Raw genomic sequence first — 21,617 nt, forward strand, 5'->3', positions numbered from 1 at the left:
GCATTAAAATATAATTAAATGTATAGGGGCACCTAGGTGGCTCAGTTGATTAAGCATCCAACTTTGTCTCAAGTCATGATCTAGTGGTTTGTGAGTTTAAGCCCCACATCCTGCTTGCTGCTGTCAGCTTCAGATCCTCTGCTCCTCTCTCTCTGCCTCTCTCCAGCTCTAAATACATACATACATACATATATAACAACATATATACATTAAAAAATATATATAATTAAATTTATAAAATTAATTCATATGAAGATTTTAGAACATATCTATAGTATGTTGTCTGAATATTAGCAATTCTTAGCCCATGAAGCCGTAAGAATTGCATCTTCTGCCTTTGAAAAGATAAGACGTTGGTCAAAGAGAATCTGGATAAGACACAGTTACATCAATGCAACTCCATCCCTGCTATCTCATTCATTAAATATATGTTTATATGGGGCACCTGGGTGGCTCGATCAGTTAAGTGTTCTACTTCAGCTCAGGTCACGATCTTTTGGTTCGTGAGTTCAAGCCTGGCATCATACTCTGTGCTGACAGCGCAGAGCCTGGAGCCTGTTTCAGATTCTGTGTCTCCCTCTCTCTCTGCCCCTCCCCTACTCATGCTCTGTCTCTCTCTCTCTCAAAAAATAAATAAACATTAAAAAATTAAAAACACATGTTTATAATTATTTACAAATATTTGTTGGTTGCTTACTAATAAGGAAGAGATGATAATGTAGAAAATACAGAGACAAATCATAAGTCTTATGCTTAAGGTCCAGTAGGGGAAACAAACCACGTAATGTATACCTATATTACAAAGCAGAAAATGACTAGTGTGGCATGAAGTGTGGAAGAGGAATAAAGAGTAGAGGTTTGTTTTTTCTTAGTAGTGAGGTCAGAGATCACTTCTGGAGTTTGTATATATAGAGCTGGGGGTGGGGAGTGTTAGAAAGGGCCCAGGGAAGGTAAATCAAAGAATGGAGAAAAACAAAGCAAAATTAAAAGAAACCCAGAGATTTTTTTTTTTTTACAAATATGAGAAATAGCTGTGAACACACCAGCTATCATCCTTATCATTGTCATCATCATCTAAACAGATTTGTCATATTGACTGTTTTGCTCACCACACTAATTTGCTGCCAACCTTATTTATTATAATAGCTATTCTTGTATTCTTCCAGTGGAATTTTCAGTGTTAGCTGCAAGTTCCTGTGTTCTAATCACTGGAAACTTGGTTTTGTTGAGTTTGTCATTAAATGTTAATAAGTATGATTACTCAGTTTAAAATAATACATCTTACTTCAGCCTTTTTCTCCATTCCTGCCTTTGCCATTGCAAATGATACCCCATAAAAATGCTGCATGAAATCATTTATTTCTCTGGTATTTCCGTTATTATTAAACTTCATTTTAAATTATGTTGTTCCTGTCTCTTTCAACCAGATTAAAAGGATGAACAGATCAATTTTCACATGCCCTCTGTAACTGGAATTTTTAGTACTTCAATCATGTCCCTTTATATTCTTTTCACTTTTGCAGGCTAAGTAATCACATTGTGTCAGTTGCTGCAGTGAAACTTGAAACCTGATCAGTGAAGAAGCTTGCAATTTAACAGAAAACAAGGCATACCAGGATCTTCTGCTCCAGATATACTTTGAGGATTCTAGTCTCTTTTTGAAAATGCCCTGACATTCCTGGTTAGTTTAGTTGTTACAATTCTTGCCCTAAACAAGTTTGTAAAGTTGTTGTTTTTTAAGGAATATTATACTTAACAATTCCTAGGCAACTCACTGTATAGTCTTATAACACTGCTTAACCATACATAATTTGTGGAAAATGACATGTGCTGGGTAAATGACTTTTCTGGCTAAGCCCTTTTATCTTTCTCTTTGCATGACTCAGAATTTTGAGTTGCTTCATTTCTAGAAATGATGCCGTTATTGAGAGGAAGACACATGCTGCTAGTTGCTGTTTTGAACACACCCTTGACAATGTTTTGGTATTGTTGTCATTTGTCTCTTTTTACTAAGGACAAATAAGGACAAGTCCCCCCCCCCCCCCGCCCCCCGCCCCTTGCCCTGTGTGTGTGTGTGTGTGATTGGAAATGGCAGTTAATGCCAGTTAATTGGGTCTGGTTAATTTGAGGTTTGCAGACCAAATTATCTCAGCTCTAGAAACACCCGAAATAAATTCCCTTATTTTTCTTCTCATAGTCACTAGTCCTTCTAAACTAAATATTATTCACAAAGCTATATCTTTCAACTCTTTGTGAAACCATGCCATTAACAGCTATCAAAAGCCTCTTCTATACTTCAGTTTGCCAACTCAATAGCTGGTGGTTCTGAATGCGTAAAGTCCCCTTGAATGTCAAGAGAGAACACAGGCTATGGGATATGAGGAGGACATGGGATATGAGGGCACATTTGATAGTGATTTGCACAGTCATAAGCCCTAGACAGTAAGGAAAGTGGGTGGCATACCAAAAAGGCACCAGGATCAGCATTAATTCCTCAAAATTCTTTTAAGTTTACCATGCACAAGCCACGGAGAAGACAAACCGTCATGTAGTAGTCTACTATGGAAACTAAGAGGTCCACTAATAGGGGTGCCTATCTGGCTCAGTCAGAAGAGCTGTGACTCTTGATCTTGGGGTTGTGGATTCAAGCCCCACATTGGGTGTAAAGATTACCTAAAAAAAAAAAAATATTAAAAAAAAAAAAGAAGAGGTCCACTAATAGCTTGAATGGGAGCTAGTATGTCATAAATACCATGTTCATGGTTCAGGAAATAAATGATTATGACATTTAATAAAAGAGATGACATCTGAGTTGATTTTTGAAGAAGGGATAAGATTTGAATAGGTGAAGGAAAACCAAGTCTGTTCAGGGGTAGTAAGGAAAGATGCATGAGGTGAATAATGACACAAAGGCTTAGACAGGCAGGTAGGATCAAATTAGGGAAAACTTTTGCAAGTCACAGTTTGAACCTCATTCCAAATAAATGAACGTTTTCAACCAAGTCATTGGCCAAGAGCCCAGACTTTGGCATTAGATAGATTGAAGCCCAAATCCTGATTCCACTTACTTTGTGTGATCTTGAGCAAGTCACTTACCCTACCTCTCCAAGCAGCAGGTTAATAATCTCTATCTCACAAGGCTGTTATCAGGATTAAATGCAATTAAAACATGAAACACTCATTCATTCAGAAAATATTTATTGACCCTCCACCATGTATGTTCCAGGCAATGAGCTTTGTACTGGTGATACAGAGATAATGGCCAAAACCCTGTCCTCAAGGAACTCATGAGGCAATGGAAAAGACAGGTAAATAAACAGAAAATTACAATACAGTGTAAGTGAGCAAAATTAGAGGAACTAAGTAACTCAGATCAGAGAAGAGGATGGTAAAGAAAGCTTACAGGGGAAGTCGTCCCTTAGGCACCTGAAAGTAGCCTCTTAGAGGTGAACTGAAATACAAGTCATTTTGCAAGGTCTGATTATTTTTATTAATCTTGACATTACATGGTAGTTTCTATCAAAAACAAACAAAACTCTAAATGGATTTTTGTTATTTTTTGTTTAGTTGGTTGTTTTGGGCTTATTTCTTTTCTTCTTTTTGTTAATTTAATTTAATTTAATTTAATTTAATTTAATTTAATTTTAATCCCAGTATAATGAACATACGGTGCTATATTAATTTCAGGTATACAATATGGTGATTCAACGATTCCATACATTACCCAGTGCTCATCACGAGTGAACTCCTTAGTCCCTATCACCTATTCTATCCATCCCCCCTCCACCTCCCCTCTGGTAACCATCAGTTTGTTCTCTATAGCTAAAGGTCTGTTTCTTGGTTTGTCTCTCTCTTTCTCTTTATTTCCTTTGCTCATTTTGTTTGTTTCTTAAATTCCACCTATGAGTGAAATAATTTGGTATTTGTCTTTCTCTGACTGGCTTATTTCACTTAGCATTATACTCTGTGGTTCCATCCCTGTTGTTGCAAATGGCAGGATTTCATTCTCTTTTATGGCTGAATAATATCCCATTGTATATACATACCACATCTCCTTTACCCATTTATCTGTTGGTGGATACTTGGGCTGCTTCCATAATTTGGTTTTTATAAATAATATTGCTATAAACATAGGATATTTACCCAAAAAAATACAAAACCAGTGATTTAAAGGGATATTTTTGGGGCTTATTACCACAGAAAAGTGGTAAGGGAGAGTACCCTATTTCTCAGCTAACAAAAGGTAAGAATAGAGTCCATTTGAATCACATTAGCAGTGCAAGAAACAAGCCTGAAGCATGTGTGATAAAATTAAAGAGATTAAGGGGAAGTTGACCTAAAACAAAGTAGCAAATCTGGGCTTTCACTTTTAGGAGACCCATTGTGGAAATTTGCTGGGTTTTCAGCCTATATTTATTTCCTCTTCTGAAATGGTGCCCCAGTTTTGTTTTTTTGTTTTGTTTTGTTTTGTTTGTTTTTTGTTTTTTGTTTTTTTTTTTTTCTGGGGAACCACATCTTTCTTCATTCTTATTTTATGTGTTCTGGTTAAATGGACTCCATTTCATTCTGGCTTCAGGATTGGCTATGATTCAGGTCCAGCCAGTTAGAGCCTCACACTGGTCACGGTGTTTGAATGGATGTATCATCACCCAATCAGAGCCAAAGGGAGGCAATCTGGGACTTTTGCTGAGCTAGTAAAAATGTGCCTTGGCTTCTACCGGTTTGAAGGTTGTAGACTGGGAGTTGCCGGCAGTCATCTTCCTATCACTGCTCACCACTCGAAGCCTGAGACTGAAGCCAGATGACATTAGAGAGCAGAGATCCTCACAGTAGAGTATAAAGTCCATGAGGGCAAGAAGCTTGGCTTTATTTTTAAATCTTTTTCATTGATACATCACTCACATGGGGAGCAGGGAGGCACAAAACAAATGTTTGAGTAAAAAATTCTTGTAAAGTGAATACACGTATTTACTCCTCCCAATCACTACCCCTCTCTCCTCTTGACCAATAGCACCATAGATCTGAGTTTTTGGATTTTATATAAATGGAATTATATAGTATACATTCTTGAGTGGCTTCTGTCACTCAACTTTATTGTAAATGTCTTTGCTGAACATACACATACACACCCTTTTTTTTTTTAACACATGCATTTCTATTGGATATACTTCTAAGAGTAGAATTGCTAGGTTACAGAGTGCACATATGTTTCACTCTAGAAGATATTGCCAAACTATATTCCACAGTAATTGCAACAACTTACTCTTCTACCCTTATATGTACCTGTTGCTCCATATCCTAGGCATCGTTTGGTATTTTCAGTCTTTTAAATGTGAATGTGTAGTATATCATATTGCTTTTTTCTAACCAATGAGGTTGAATACATTTTCTTATGGCTATTTGGATATCCTTTTTTGTGAAATGTCTGTTCATCTGGCCATTTTTCTATTGAGTTTAGTGTCTTTTTTAATTTGTAGGAAGTTAAAAATTTTTTTATATTTAGTTACTACACCTATACCATACTATATTATACTGGAGTCTTATAATAAAACCTGGTAACTGGTAGAGTATGTGCTCCTACCGTGTTCTTTATAAAAGTGTCTTTTTTTGGCCTTTTGCATTTCCACATATATTTAAATTTTTTTAATGTTTATTTATTTTTTGAGAGACAGAGAGACAGAGCATGAGTTGGGGAGGGGCAGAGAGAGGGAGACACAGAATCCAAAGCAGGCTCCAGGCTCTGAGCTATCAGCACAGAGCCCAATGAGGAGCTGGAACTCATAAACTGGAAGATCATAACCTGACCCGAAGTCAGATGCTTAACCAACTGAGCCACCCAGGAGCCCCTCCATGTACATTTTAGAATCAGTTTACTATTTTCTGCAAATGCACCTGTTGGGATTTTCACTGGGATTGCGTTGAATCTATAAGTTGATTTGGAGAGATTGACATACTTTACAACACTGAAACTTCTAATCCATGAGCAATGTACAAATTTCCATTTATTTATCTTTAATTTCTCTCAATAAATTTCTCTATTTTTCTGTGCAGGGGTTGGTCTTGCATACTTTCATTAGATTTATTCCTCGGTATTTGGTATTTTTGGGCAATTGTAAATGGTAATATATTTTTTTAATTTTCTGCTTGTTACTCATATATAGAAAAACTATGGAATTTTTGTATAATGACTATATATATTGGTTTTCTATGGCTGCATAAGAAAGTACCATAACTTTCAAAATATCTTAGAAAACAAATTTATTATCTTACAGTTTCCACGAAGCAGTAGTCGAAATGCTAGTTAGCTAGATCTTCTGCTCAGAATCTCATTAGGCTAAAATCAAGGTGTCTGCAGGGCCTGTGATCTCATTGGAGGCTGAGGGTCCTCTTCCAAGCTCCCTGATTATTGTTGTGAGGTTCCTCTTTCATGCTGGCTGTCATCTAGCAGCCACTCTGACTCTGGGAGGCCACTGCAATTTCCTGTCATGTAGCCCTCTCTCTCTGAAAAATGGCATTTTTGTTTCTTTAAAGCAGGAGACCAGTTGTTTTGTATCAAGTATCTCTGATTTATGACATCTTTGACCTCTAAACTCTTTTAAAAGTACTTACCTGACTATGTAGGGCCATTAGGATGATCTCCCTTTTAATGAATTCAGGTTCAACTGATCTTAATAATATCTGCAAAATTCCTTCACCATTGCCATATACCATAACGTAATCATGCAAGTGAAATCTTATCATATTCACAAGTCCACCCACACTTAAAGGGAGGGGATTACATAGGGCATGTACATCAGGGGGCAGGAATCTTGGGGGATGCCTTAGAATTCTACCTACCACATTTTGTATCCAGCAGCCTTACTGGTTAATTAATTCTACTAATATATGTTAGTACACAGTTATATTATCTAAACATTATAACGGTTTTATTTCTTCCCAATTTTTATATTGTTAAAATTTCTTCTTCTTAACTTACTGCACTGGCTAGAACCTCCAGTACAATGCTAAAAAGAAGTAATGAAAGTGGACTTGCTCATATTTTATATCATTATTATTTCCAGCCGCTTAAAATAGAGTATGAGGCATGGTAGCTTTTCAATAAATATTCTTAAATGAATAAATGGATGACAGCAAAGCTGGTTGTGGGGGCGGGGGAGAAGAATTGGTTCTTACTTGATCATTTGAGCCTTTAAATCTCATCATGTCCTAAGTCATCCTTAACCACAGACTTTTTAATGACATGATGGCAATAAATGGCAATAAATTACTCCCTCCTCTTTTTATTGTTGCCCAAGCCAGACTTTTTGGTCAAGTTCAACCAAAATTTTAATTTATATCAGATCTCTCAGGGAGCCTGTGTGGCTCAGTCGGTTAAGCGTCTGACTTCAGCTCAGGTCACGATCTCCCGGTTTGTGAGTTTGAGCCCTGCATTTGGCTCTGTACTGACAGCTCAGAGCCTGGAGCCTGTTTCAGATTCTGTGTCTCCCTCTCTCTCTGCCCCTCCCCCACTCATGCTCTGTCTCTCTTTATATTTAGATCTTTATATTAGATCTTTTGATCCATAGAATAACATGAACCAACAAATATTTGGGAGAAAAACAATGATCATGCTCGGAGAAGTTAATTATTATTATTTTTTTGAAGAGCACTTATGGAAAGTCAAATATGTTCATGTATCTACCATATTAAGAAAGTCCTCCCGGGGTGTCTGGGTGGCTTAGTCAGTTGAGCATCTGACTCTTGATTTTGGCTCAGGTCATGGAATCGAGCCCCAACACTGGGCTCCATGCTGAGCATGGAACCTGCTTGAGAGTCTCTCTCTCCTCTCTCTCAAACAAAATAAAAATTAAAAGAAAATCCTCTCTCACATCCACTCCTACCTACCACCTCATCTACCCCCACCTTTTTTTTTTTTTAACAACTAAGCTTCTAGCAACAGTTTATTCATCTTTTATTTTTCTCCATATAACAGTCCTCAACTCATCACAATCTGCTTCCAATTCCACCATCTACCAAATTTATCTTGCTAGGATTAGTAGTGACCTTCATGCTGCTAAATCTAATGAACAGCACACATCTTGTTTGCCATAGTTGACCATTCCTAGCTTTAAAAAAAAAATACTTCTTTTCTTTTCTGTGACCTTATAGTCTCCTGGCTTTCTTCTTATTTCTCTGGCTCCTTTTTCTAGTTTCCCTTGGTTACTTTTCCTTCTCTCAGAATCTAATCTATTAACCAGAGAAATATGATGACCACTTGGAATCAAACCAGCACTCACTGACACACATTAGTGAGCTAGTTTAATTATAAAGACAAAGCCATTTACAGAAACATTTTGTTTCCTCACTGATTTGATATATGCTGGTATATGCTTATTGTACGGATTTGTGGCCAGTTGCAGGCCCCTTTTCTTTCCATTCTCTTCCCTTCCTTTCCTTTCTCTTTTCTTCTTCTGTCTTTATACTTTCAGGAATCTCATATACATCCATCCTTTCAGTTATTAACTACATGTTGACAGCTTCTGAATTTATATCCTCGGGCCTCCCTTCTGAGGTTCCAGACTCATCTATATGTCTCCTTGATATTTCCAGGTAGCTATTACATAGACATCCCAAGTTGGACATGTCAATTACTGAGCTTATGGTGCCAAATCTTTTTATCTTCCAAGGTCTCCTAACTCATTAAATGGTTCCACCACCCTCCCTGTTGCTAATGTTAGGAACCAAAAATCATCCCTAATATCCACCTATTTCTTAGCCCCTTTGTCCAACCAATCACCAAGTACTTTCAATTCTGTTTCCTGGGATACTGCTCAAATCTGTCTACTGTTCTTTGTCTTCAGCACTACTACCTTCACCTAACACCTGGACCTCTTGGACACTGTCTTAGTCAGCTCGGGCTGCTATAGCACAATCCATAGACTGGGTAGCTCAAAAAACAGACATTTATCTTGCAGTGAGGGAATCTGAGAAGTGCAAGATCAAGCTGTCAGCAGATTCAGTTCCTAATAAGAGCCTTCTTCCTGGCTTACAGACAGCTGCCTTCTTGCTGTGTCCTCACATGGTAGAGAGAGAGTGACCTCTTTCTTCCTCTTCTTATAAGAACATTAATCTCATCATGGGGGTTTCACCCTCATGATCCCATCCAAACCTAATTACTGCCTAAAGGTTCCACCTCCAAATACCATCACACTTGGGATTAAGGTTTCAACCTACGAATTGGGGGCAGAGGATACAAATATTCAGTCCATTAGAGATACAGTCCAACTGCTCATGCCACCTTCTCTTGGTTACCTCCAGAAACTCATTCTCCACCCAGTGATCAAACTGATCTTTTAAATCTATACTTGTGTCATCTCCTTGCTCAAAGCCCTATCATAGCTTGCAATAAAATTCAAACTCCAAAATGACCAATAACTCCCTCTATGATCTGACTTTGTTCTACTTTTGTCTCATTGCATACCAGCCATATTGGCCTTTTCTCTGTTGCCTAGCTCCTTCATGCCTACTTTCTTCTGGCCATTTCCACCACGTGGGACTCTTCATGACCACTATTCCCTTTTGCTGGCCAACTCCTATTCATTTTTCAGTTTAAATCCTACTTCCTTGGGCAAGGATTCTCTGTTCACCTAATATTAAATTACATTCACCTTTACAAGCTCTCATAAGCTTCATTTACCTTTCCATGACACGTATTCCAACTCTTGTTGAACAATTCCTGTAATTATTTGCTTAATGTCTCTCTTCTGTACTCCCTCTCCACCCCAACCCAGATTGTCAGTGCTATGAGAACATGAACTGAATCAGTCTTACTTAAGGCTAGCATCTAGGACCCAGAAACATCCTTGATAAAAATTCACTGAGTGTGAATGGTTGTCTACTTGAGAATGAGGATGAGTGCAGGAGTTTAGGTAGTATTGGTATAGACACATTTTTCGTACCTCTTCATTATAATAAAAAATTTAGTTTTTAAAATTTTATTTTAGAGAGAGAGAGGGAGAGAGAGAGGGAGTGGGGGTAGGGCAGAAGGAGAGAGACAATCTCAGGCAGGCTCCATGCTCAGTGTGGGGCTTGATCCCACAATACTAGGATCATGACTTGAGCCTAAATCAAGAGTTGGACGCTTAATCAACTGAGCCACCCAGGTGCCCCCATAATAAGAAACTGAGAATCAGAATCAGAATATTGGGCCTACCATTAAAAGTAATTATGATTTTGACAAAAATTAACCTCATTCTGGGGACAAGTAGTGAGTAACTGAGGTAGCCTTTAACTTACTAGGGCAAAACACAGGCAGCACAGGCAGGCAGTAAGGAATCAACCAGAGAGGAGAGCAATTTCCCTCTGGATGCCATTAACCAGGGAGATATGCTGACCACCTGGAATCAAACCAGCACTCAATGGCATGCATCAGTGAGCAAGTTTAATCATAAAGACAAAGACATTTATACAAGCTTTTCGGTTGCTCACTGGTTTGATATACGCTTGTTGTAGGGCTCTATGGAAAAAAAACCTATCAGTAGTCTGACTTTCAATTTGTAATAGACACAAAAATACTTATGTTTTGCAAATGTGTCCTTTATGCTCACTTTACCATTTCTTTTGCTGTGTAGACTGAACTGCAAAGTAAAGTTAATATAAACTTAGAAGAATGGAAATAGGCTTTTGCATATTTATAAGGGAGGAAAATACAAAAATAAGCTATACATTGTCTAAAATACTGCATTCTTGCAAGCAAATATGGGAACTGTCTCTTGGGGTTGGGAACTAATAATGAATACTTAAAATAATAAATTAATCTACATTGATTATTTCCTAAGTTATTAAATACTTATCACCAGGCAAAACCTTTTATACAAGATGCTTTTTTTTTCCTTACAAGTAATAAGAACCTTCATATTCCATAAATTAGAAAAAGCCTTAACTTTTCTTTGGAGGAGAAAGAGAATCTGATATGTTTTGGATTCAAATAATAAGTAATTTCACTTAATGTAAATTTTCACTTTTATGGTACTTTGTTGCTGTGCCATTCCCATGAAACAGTGTGGGACAAAGAGCATAAGACTAGAAGTCTCTGAACCTGGCTTCTGATTTGAATTTGCTACTATTTGAATTCTATTTTGCTACTACTAAACCATGATCTCTTTCAGCCCTTTGGATCTTCATTTCCTCGTCTGTCAAGTGAGAGGCCTCTTCAATTCCAAAAATCCTTTATTTCAACTATGTTTTCTTTCTTTGAGTGTATTTATTTTTTAAGTTTTATTTATTTTGAGAGAGACAGAGTGGGTGCATGTGTGCATGAGCCTGTGAGTGGAGGAGGAGCAGAGAGAGAAAATCCCAAGCAGGCTCCTCGCTGTCAGGGCGCAGAGCCCGATGCAGGGCTCAAACTCAGGAACCATGTGATCATGACCTAAGCTGAAGTCAGAGGTTTAACTGACTGAGCCACCCAGGCACCCAAAGTTTGTTTTTGTTTCATATAGAAACTTAAAAGCATGGAAGGGAAAATTACTTTTCTAAACCTAGAGTTAGATTTTTGGAAATAAGATTTCCAGATTGAAATCAGATTCTGATTGAGAACTTTTTATTAACATTCAGGAATTCATAGAAGAGAATAGGTGAGAAAACATATATATTTTATTTCCTGATAGAATGGAAACCAGAATGACCAGACAGTGGCATGGGAATGCAATGGCTGTTTTAATATATTTTGGTATTGAAGAAACTCCATTATATAATTGCAATCCATTGTTATGTTAATCTTTTACTTTGGATTATATTGTGAAATTGTCCTGGTTTCATAATACTCATTTTTTTTCCTCTGTCTGTTTATTTTGCTTGTAAAATATCTCCTTACTGTTTTTTTTCCTTTCTATTTAAAAATTACATAGTGGTGTAATAATGTATATTCCTATTGCTTAAGGGGTTCCTTCTGTGATGGCTGGTGTTGAGACACAAACCCATTTAATGGAGAAAGTGGTTCTTGAGGAAACCTTTGAGAGGCCAAGTATGGCTTCTGTTTCTCTAGAAATGTATGGCTTTTTTTTTTTTTTAATGTTTACTTATTTTTGAGAAAGAGGGCGAGTGTGAGCAGGGAAGGGGCGGAGAGAGAGAAAGACAGAGGATCCAAAGCAGGCTCCATGATGACAGTAGACAGCCAGATGTGGGGCTCCAACTCACAGACCGTGAGATCAAGACCTGAGCTCAAGTTAGCTTAACCTCCTGAGCTACCCAGGTGCCCCTGGAAATGTATAGCTTTAAAATGGCCTGTAATATTACCAGCAAGTTTTTAGGTAGAATTTCTCCTTTTCCTAGAGAAATTTTAAATAAATGGTTTTTTCCCTAATAAATGTTTAACCATCTGTCCTTATAGTTCTACTTCATTATATAATTGCATATTTTAAAAATAGTTTCATATAGTTATTACTTAAAGTACTCCAATTATAAAATAAGCTAAGACCATCATCTTTATAAATCTAACAAATTAATGTGGCTTACAAAAATCTTGAGTCCTATAACATATTGGTGGCAAATTGTTTTCAAGACATTAGACTAATTGGTTACTGATTCTGCTTAGTGTATAGAAAAAGTGGTTTATGTGTATAAGTACTAGTCTGTCTTCATCTTTTATTCATTATGTCAACAAGTGTTTATTGAATTCTCATCTTGCACCAGGCACTGTACCAGGTGTTGGGGGGTAATGTGGTAAAAAAAAAAACAAAAAAAAAACAAAAACAAAAACAAAAACCAAACAGACAAAACTCTCTGCCCTCATGGAGCTTACATGCCTGTGGGGGAAAGACAGACAATAAATAAATAAAATGTGTGTGTGTGGGGGTGTTAGATGATAATAAAGACTAAGGTGAAGAATAAGGCAGAAAAGTATATTGGGCAGGGTGTTGCAATGAGAAATATGGGTGTCATGGAATGTCTTCTTGAGAAGGTAAAATCTGAATAAAGGCCTGAGGGACGTGAGAGAGTTAGGTATTTGGACATTTGGGGGAGAAAAGCATTCCAGGCAGAGGAAAGAGCAAGTGCAAATGCTGTGAGCCAGGAGCATGCCTGCCATGTCCCAGAAGGAGCCCAATACGACTAGAGGAGAATAAGATATGGGGAGAGCAGGAGGAGATAAAGTCAGAGAGGAAAGACTGGGATGACATCATCTATGACCTTGTAAGGACTTTATCTTTTACTATGAATGAGACAGAACCACTGGAGAGTTTCAAGCAGAAGAATGATATGATCTGACTTATGTTTTAGGAGGATCAAGCTCACTATTATGTTGAGAATAGATTGGTAGGGGACAAAGGCTAGGAGACCTTGGGCATGATCCAGGCAGGTGGGATCATTGCAGTAAACACTACAGAACTCCAAGAAACATCATTCACACTGTGGTCTCTGAATGGTGCTTCCTATAACGAGCGGTGTATAGTGTAGTTAGGGGCCCTGTAGGCAAGATGGCTTGGACCAGGGTGGATGCAATGTAAGTGGAAAAAAAAATGTTCAGTCAAGATGTATTTTGAAGGTAGAACTAATAAGATTTGCTGACATAGTAGATATGGGATATGAAAGACTCAAGTATGATTTCAAGGTCATCCATTAATTTCATGAATTATTCATATTCATTATGCCAAATACCATTTACTAAGGGGAAGTAATTCACATTTCTTTTTTAATTCAGCAAGCATTTGTTGAAAACCTACTACATAGTATATCATCCCAGATTCTGCAGGAATATTTTTTAAGGTACAATTGCAGCAACAACAGAAAATCCTGCTCTGGAAATATTGTAACTTAGTTTGTTAGACAAGGCCTCTATAGTTAAAAGAACCAAATAAAACAATGGAGGAACCAATACTGTATACAGCAACATAAGAAAAAATATGACCATGGGATTAATAAAATGGTATGTGTATATGTGTGTATGTCTATGTGTGTGTGTATGTGTGTGTGTGTGTGTGTGTGTGTGTGTGTGTATATATATATATATATACATATAACTACATATAACTATATGTAACTACATATAACCATAACTATGACTATAGCTGTATACACACACACACACACACACACACACACACACACACACATGCTGGACACAAGCCAAAAAAGTAGTCGTTGAAAGTAGAAATGCCAATGGGACTCAAAATAAAAAAGAGAGGAGGGAAAAGGAAGAAAAGTAACAGTAGTTATTGAGCATTTCATGTTATCAGTTATTGCATTAAAATGCTTATTTAATCCTTACAACAACTCTGCTATTACCCTCATTTTACATGGGAGAAAAAAGGTGAAGAGGTTATTACTCCTATTTGGCAGATGAAGAAATAAAGGACTAGAAACTGAGATCAAAATCATAGCTGAAGTGTCAAAGCTGAGTTTAAAACCCAGAGTTAGCTGAATTCCAAAGCCTACGGAAATAATTACTACAGGTGGAAGATAGATTCTAGGGTAACCATCATGATTTCTACCTCCTGGTACTTACATCTTTGTGTAATGCTCTCTCCCTGCGTGTGGGTAAGCCTTGTGACTTGCTTCTAAACAACAGAATGTGGCAAAGATGATAGAATATCACTTTCTTGCTAGCAAACTCATTTTAGAGAGTATAGAGACACTCTTCACTGCTTTGATGAAGTAAGCAGCCATACTGTGAAAATATACATGACAATGAACTGCAGGTGGAGCTGAAGGCAGCCTCCAGCCAGCAAGAAACTAGGGCTCTCAGTCCTACAACTGCAAGAAAAGGAATTCTGCTAACAATCTGAATGACCTTGAAAGCAGATTGTTCCCCAGTCAAGCTTCCAGATGAGAACATAGCCTGACTCATGGTTTAATTGAAGACTTATGAAGCAGAAGACCAAGCTAAGCTGTACTCAAACTACTGACTCACAGAAAATGTAACATAAAAAATATGTGTTATTTTAAACTGCTAAGTTTTGCTCATTTTTACACAGTAATAGAAAACTAATACACCACACTACCTTGGTTTTCCCTGTGCTTGCAGCACAGTAAATTCTTAGTAAATGGTAGTTGCTATTATTATGATAATCAAAATGGAAATTTGGAGTATCAGAGTCAAAGAAAAATGTAACAGGAAAATATAACAAAGTTAATTGTTTCCAATGTAATTATGCAACTGATTTAGGAGATACAAATGATGGTATGTCAAAAACTTGTATATTACTCCCAACAATTATTGAATGTATTCTTATCACATGAAATATAAAATTTCTAGTGGTGCTTATATCCACGCATAGTTTTAATGTCTTAATGTCTTACGCCATACTCAAAATAAATTGGCAAGTTTCCTACATTAAGATAGTCCTACCAGATATGAAGACATAGTAAAACCTAGTTTAAGATTCCAGTAATATTGTTATAAATTGTGATTTTTAAACATCTAACATTTAAAAAATGTTTATTTATTTTGGGAGAGAGAGAGAGAGCACATAAGTGAGGAAGGGGCAGAGAGGGAATCTGAAGCAGGCTCCAGTCTGAGCTGTCAGCACAGAGCCCAACACAGGGCTCAAACCCACGCACGAACTGTGAGATCATGTTGGACTCAAACCCATGAACTGTGAGATCATGACCTGAGCTGAAGTTGGTTGCTCAACCAACTGAGCCACCCGGTGCCCCTAAACATTATAACATTTTTAAATAATTTAAATATGATAGAGAAAATAATTCAGGGCCTTCGATCAAAAACCTAAACCATAACGAAACAAACTACTATCAGCATAATACTTTCAGTTCATGAGTGCATGTGGATTTTGCTTACCAAGGATAAAATATACTAAACATATGATGTAATTATACATATTTAACTATAGAGTAGGTTAGAGGACTTGACTGGGTTTCTATTTGATAGATTTAAGGTTTGCCATTGTGGGGAATAAAGAGAGGCTAGTGCTCATATCTAACTAAAATGCAAAATGATTTTTCTGATTGTTCCTTCTACCAATGCCCTCTTTCCCTTCTGTATTTATATTGGCATGTGAATGTATAGTTTCTGTCAAACATGTCATTAAAAATGGTGTTCACTGATTGAATAGACATGTTAACCTCACTACTGCTACACACACAAATATGCACTGAACATATAGTTAACATAAACATAAGCCTTTTATAGGTGTTCCAGCAATAGAAAATTTTCTCACTCTCCCTTTAATGAGAATATATGACCCTATGAACATAATAACTATTCATAAACCTTTTGAAGAAAATTTTTTAAAATTTAAAATTTTATTTTAGAAAGAGAAAGAGAAAAATCTTGCAAGTGGGGGAGGGGGCAGAGGGAAAGAGGCAAAGGGAGAGAGAGAGAATCTTAAGCAGACTTCACACTCAGTGTAGAGCCAAACACGGGGCTCGATCCCACAACCCTGGGATCATGACCTGAGCCGAAATCAAGAGTCTGCTGCTCAACTGACTGAGCTACCCAGGAGCCTCCATAATTCTTAATGGGTTTAATAAACACTGTGCTAAATATAGTGTTAGTAATACAGCAGCTAAATCTTTCTTCATCTTTTGAGGGCAATCATGATTTCTATCAGTTTTTCTTAATTTTCTGTCATCTGTGTTTTCTGGAAATGAACACTAATAATGTGTCTATACACATTTATTATTTTTTTTGTTTATTTTTTTAGCATTTATTTATTCTTGAGAGAGAGAGAGAGAGAGAGAGAGAGAGAGCGCATGTGCAGGGGAGGGGCAGAGAGAGAGGGAGACACAGACTCCAAAGCAGGCTCCAGGCTTGGAGCTGTCAGCACAGAGCCAGACATGGGGCTCAGACTCAGAGACCTTGAGATCATGACCTGAGCTGAAGTTGGATGCTTAACCGACTGAGCCACCCAGGCGCCCCTATACACATTTATGTGATTTGGCTTTTCTAATAATTGATTCAATGAAATCAATCATTTATAATGAATTGATTCAGTGAAATCATTTATTATGAATTGATTCAAGAGACAAGTGAATATATTAATTTGAAATTTATCTAACTTTAAATTACTGGTCAAGTTAACAGGTTATTTTCTTTTTGTTTTCTTTTGTTTTTGGCAAAGTTTATCATCAGCATTTACTTTTCTGTTTAGATTCATGATTATGAATTATTCTGTGGCAAGGCAAAAGTCTTGTTAGATCCCTAAAAGAACTTAAGGACAATACTCAATGTGTATTTTCTTCCTATGGCATGTTATCTACAGATGGATAATGAGGAAAGCAAACCAGTTTGTCTTGTTCCAGTGTCTGGGAGACAACTCACGATTATTATTTAATCCAAGTGCCATCATGAGCAGTTTGGAATCTTTTTTGGAACAAAGTGGAGTATAATCGCAAATATTTTTTAAAAGGCCAAACTGCCAGGTTTAAGGCAGCTTTTGAACTGTTGTTGACTTCCTGAAACAGGTTCAAAATATGGGAAATTGCTAAATCTATTTCTTAGTGTAATCTATGAATCGACTCTAGATTTAAACTGAAATTATTTTCCTCTCTGGCATTGGATGAAATTTGGTGAAGCTTTCCTTAATATTTAATAATAAAAACTCATCTGGTTTTATAGGAGATTAGGGATTTAGAAGGATTTATTACTTTCTAGTTAAACTTATTTCACATTGGGGATTGATTTCTTACTCTCTTTACAAAATTGTAGAGAACTGAATTTAGAAAAACATAAGGTAAGAACTTCCTCTTAACTATTTTTGTTGCATCCTTCTCTTTTTTCCTGTCTCCCCCAACTTTATCTATTTAGTGGGTTAAATATTTCACAAAGTTATTTTTGCAGTTTTCAAAGTGACTTCTTGGAAATGAAACTTGCATCGACTTTTTTCAATCCCCAACTGTAAAAGCTACATTTTCACTTTTCATTTGTTAAAACAGACTGTCTTATAAATGCCTGAAACTTTGGTAGATATTTTTAGGCAAGCAATAGTTTCAAACTGGAAAGAAATCCTCCTAACACTAAGACATAAACACAAATGACTGAGAGCCCTTTTTTCTCTTTTTAAAAATATTCTAAAGCATTTCCTTTCTTGCAGATTTTTTTTTTTTTTTTTGATTAAAATTGCAAGTCCTCAGATACCAGGTTGAATTGCATTATTGTTAAGAATCACAGTGAGAAGGTATTAACACACACGCACTTCCAGTATCTCAAAGAGCAGAAATAACCGGTTTAAATGCCAGAATAGTGTGATAGATGTCTGGTAGGAAGGCCAGGAACTAGGGGAAAACTTAGAGAAGTACGCGGTGGGGGAGGAATCAATGGAGAGACAATGCGCTGTTTTCAGAGCCCAGCGTGTTGTGGCGGAGAGGATGACCTTTAACCTTTAAAGGACATTTATTTGGGAAACTCTGAACAGCGTTCACTTTGAGGGGGCGAAAGGCGAGGTGGAATGTTGTGGCAGTATCTACTTTAGTAGGTCCAGGGTGGTTTAGGGATGTTTGGAGTCGGTTGGTCCGGGGGTTGGGCGAGGGCCATGTTGAGGGAACGCGGGCCAGTCCCAGGGAAGGCGGAAGCCGGCACCTGGATGCCCCGGAGAACAACTCGGGTGGGGGAAGGGTCGTGGAGAAAAGTAGAGTTCAGCGTTGGTTTCTGTCTTCGCGTGTAGGACGATCAGAAGAGGCGCAGAGGAGCCGCGCGGGGTGTTTCCCGCTCCGGGGGAACGCCGGCTGCGCCCGCGGCGCCCGCGCCGTGGCCCCTCTCCCGAGGCGGCGAGCGCTCCCCCCGGCCCGGGCCGCGGCCCTCCCGCCCCGGCGGAGGCGCGCGGTGGATTGTGGGCTGGGGGCTGCGGCGGCCTCGCTGCGGCCTCCGGCACTGTCTCCGGGACCTAGCCCGGCCGAGCCGGGCCGGCGGGGTGAGGGGAAGCAGTGGAGCAGGGAGCAGAAGCGCTAGGGGTAGTGGTCGCGGCGCGGCGGCGGTGGCGGCGGCGGCGGCTCCTCTGGAGGCCGGGGATGTGGGAGAGGCGGTGGCAGCAGCGGCGGAGGCGGCGCTGCGGACCCGGGGGAAACTGCTGGCTGACAGGACACCCGGGAGAGACGTGAGGGAGCCGCCGCTGCCGCCTCTCACCCGCGAGCGGAGCTGGGCTCGGGAAGGCGGCCCTGTGCTCCCCCGGCCGACGGGCCTGCCGGCGCGGGGCGGGGGCGGGAGGCCGGGCTCCGGCCCGGCGGGGCTCCGGGCGGCGGCGGCCGCGGAGCAGCCTCGGCGCGACGTGGAGGGCTGGAGGCGGCGGCGATGCACTAGGCCTCGCTCTGGGGCGGCTGCCCGGGACCCGCAGGTAGGTGTCGGGCCGGCCCCACTTGACCCCCCCGGCGCTTCGCGGCCCACCCTCACCCCGACCTCCTGTGGAGAGAGGGCCTGAGACCCCACCCCCTGTGTCACCTCCCCGGCCCGAAGCGGACGGAGTTTCGGTCACAACTGACGGGCGCTGAAGCTTCCATTCTCTTCTCCGCCACCACCTCCTCTTCCTTTTCGCTCCCGCTCTGGGATCGGGGCGGTAGCTGCTCTCCCCACTTCAGTCGGCGGCCGCAAACGCCGCTGTCCCCCCTCTCGCCCCTCTGGGATCCGGGCTTTGGAACTTCCATCACCCTCCTTAGATGCTGCCCCGAAACTTTCCCTTTCTTTTCCCAGTAGGGCCTTTCAGCCTCCTTTTGAGCCTACTGGAATAATTTAAATATTAAAAAATTGTTTTTCTTCCTGGGGAAGGCTTCCTGGGGAAGGCTATCCCCCTTCCCCCATTAACTCGGTGTTTTGCAGTTTGGCGATTTAGCTCGCAGTAGTTTGTTCAGTAATTAATTTTCTTCAGTTCTGCTTCTTAACATCTGTGCATTGATACAAAAGCAGGCCTCCCCTGCCCTCCCATCGTTGACAAGGGAACTTTTGGCTGTACATTATAATTAACTACTTGGTCTGTCCATGTGTTGTGAGTTCAGGACGATATTTTTAGAATTTTGACTGACCTGGGGTTGCAAGTTTTGTTTTGTGTTAACTCGCCTTTAACCAGCTTTATTTTTTGTCCTTTATTGAGTGAGGCCCTCCTTACTTTCGAATAATTAAATTGTTTGCACTATTTGTTTTTTTGTTTTTAATTGGCTCTATTTCTGATTTGTCAAACCCCAGGGCGATCAATAGTAAATGATTACAAGGCAGATGATATCATGATATAGTATGCTGAGGAATGCGTTATTGTGGTTAACTTAAACTGCAGATTTTGATGGACATTCGAGTTGACTTTTATAAATCTGATAGTTCTAATTGGAAAAGTACTTTGAGAGCCTTGATGATTTCTAAGCAGTTTTGATGGAACAGATGGAATGATTGGGATTTGACTATATTTGTATTGCAGTCAGAGTCTGATTTCCTAGAAATGAGTATTACTTGATGGTTCATAGTGGTCATCATTGCTCATGATAGGTTTTGGTAAGAATGATCAATATGTGCAAATTTTGGGTGGTTGATAGTTGTGGTTTGGGGGATTAAATGTTTGCAGTTTTATTGTGATTTGGCTATTTTAAAATTATAATCTGGTAGCTTAAGAATTACTACACTATGAGGACAGACCTTACAGTTGGAGGATCATTTTTAAAAGAAGTGAAAAATGTATTGATTTTCTTTGTAAAGAACGTATCACAGAAGTGTAAAGACTTCACATTTTGTTGATGATATTTATATATTTTGTTTTTGTTACTTAGCATTTGGCTTTCTGAAATGTTTTCATTGTTTTTAAATTATCCAAAGTTTACTAGAAAAAGATCAAATTTTCATGTTTTTCTGGAAAAGTTAAAATTTATTTCTGGGTAGGTATTAAGTTTTTATGTCAGAATTAAAATCAAATGTAACTCATGAAATGGCAAACTTCGCAGAATTTGTTCTTAATCACGTTCCTTTTTCTATCCATAAAAGTTGATTAAAGTTCCTTTTTCCTGCTTCTAGCCTTTTACATCTTTGAGTAACACTCATTTAAAGGATGAAATTAAATGATTTATAGTATATTTACAGAGTTGTGAAACCATCATCATAATAAATTTTAGAACATTTTCATCACCCCAGAAAGAAACCTGGTCATTAACAATACTCCCCATTCCTCCTACCCCACCCCCAGACCTAGGCAACCACTAATCTTTCCGTCTCAATATTTGCCTATTGTGATTCATTCATATAAGTAGGTTTTTGAAGTTTTTCTCTGAAAATCAACTTACATGTCTAAAATATTTTGAGTCCGAGAATAAGCAGCTGATCACTGGTGTTAATAACTGATGTTCTAAACAACTATTTGGTTGTATTCAGCATGAAGTATGGAGAAAGAAAAAAGCATAAATGGATTTTAGTGATCTCAAGAGGTGATCTGGTCAGCTGGGAGTCACGTAGAAGTTAAAGGAGTATTTTTGCCATTGAAGATTAGGATATCAGGGTTAGGAAAAAAACTTAAATGTCATCAGCTTGCTTCCTACTTGTTTCACAAATAGATGGCAGGAACCATATGAGGAAATCTGAAGAGTGGAAGCTTGAATCTCTAAGATTGTGGCTAAAGAACCACAGTGTGGCCATGTAAAGCAAGAAATGGGGATTTGCTAGTTAGAATTGTTTACGTTCTTTTATGTATGCATGTATTTGACATTTTACTAGCATTTAC

General features: G+C 38.8%; 1 protein-coding gene and 1 long non-coding RNA gene across 6 annotated transcripts in view; one reads left to right on the forward strand and one right to left on the reverse strand.

Annotated features, from left to right (window-relative positions):
* Positions 1-6,243: 6,243 nt before the first annotated feature.
* On the reverse strand, positions 6,244-10,618 carry LOC147582480 (uncharacterized). Its single transcript, XR_015248728.1, has 2 exons — positions 10,555-10,618; positions 6,244-6,497 (listed from the first exon to the last, which is right to left on the reverse strand). It is a non-coding gene; the product is annotated as an uncharacterized LOC147582480 (long non-coding RNA).
* Positions 10,619-18,258: 7,640 nt separating this feature from the next.
* VPS54 (VPS54 subunit of GARP complex) overlaps positions 18,259-21,617 on the forward strand; it is a 139,392-nt gene continuing 136,033 nt past the window's right edge. For 4 of the 5 annotated variants that reach the window (XR_015249178.1, XM_086701001.1, XM_025931877.2 and 1 more), the window contains exon 1: positions 19,123-19,262. The gene's annotated coding sequence lies outside the window, so the exon portion shown is untranslated. Of the gene's footprint in view, positions 18,404-19,122; positions 19,263-21,617 lie in introns of those variants that run through there. The other variant, XM_086701000.1, reaches the window with a different exon arrangement.

This window comes from Puma concolor, chromosome A3, assembly GCF_028749965.1.
Source record: "Puma concolor isolate L17-30 chromosome A3, mPumCon1.1.hap2, whole genome shotgun sequence".
In the NCBI taxonomy this organism is placed as follows: domain Eukaryota; kingdom Metazoa; phylum Chordata; class Mammalia; order Carnivora; family Felidae; genus Puma; species Puma concolor.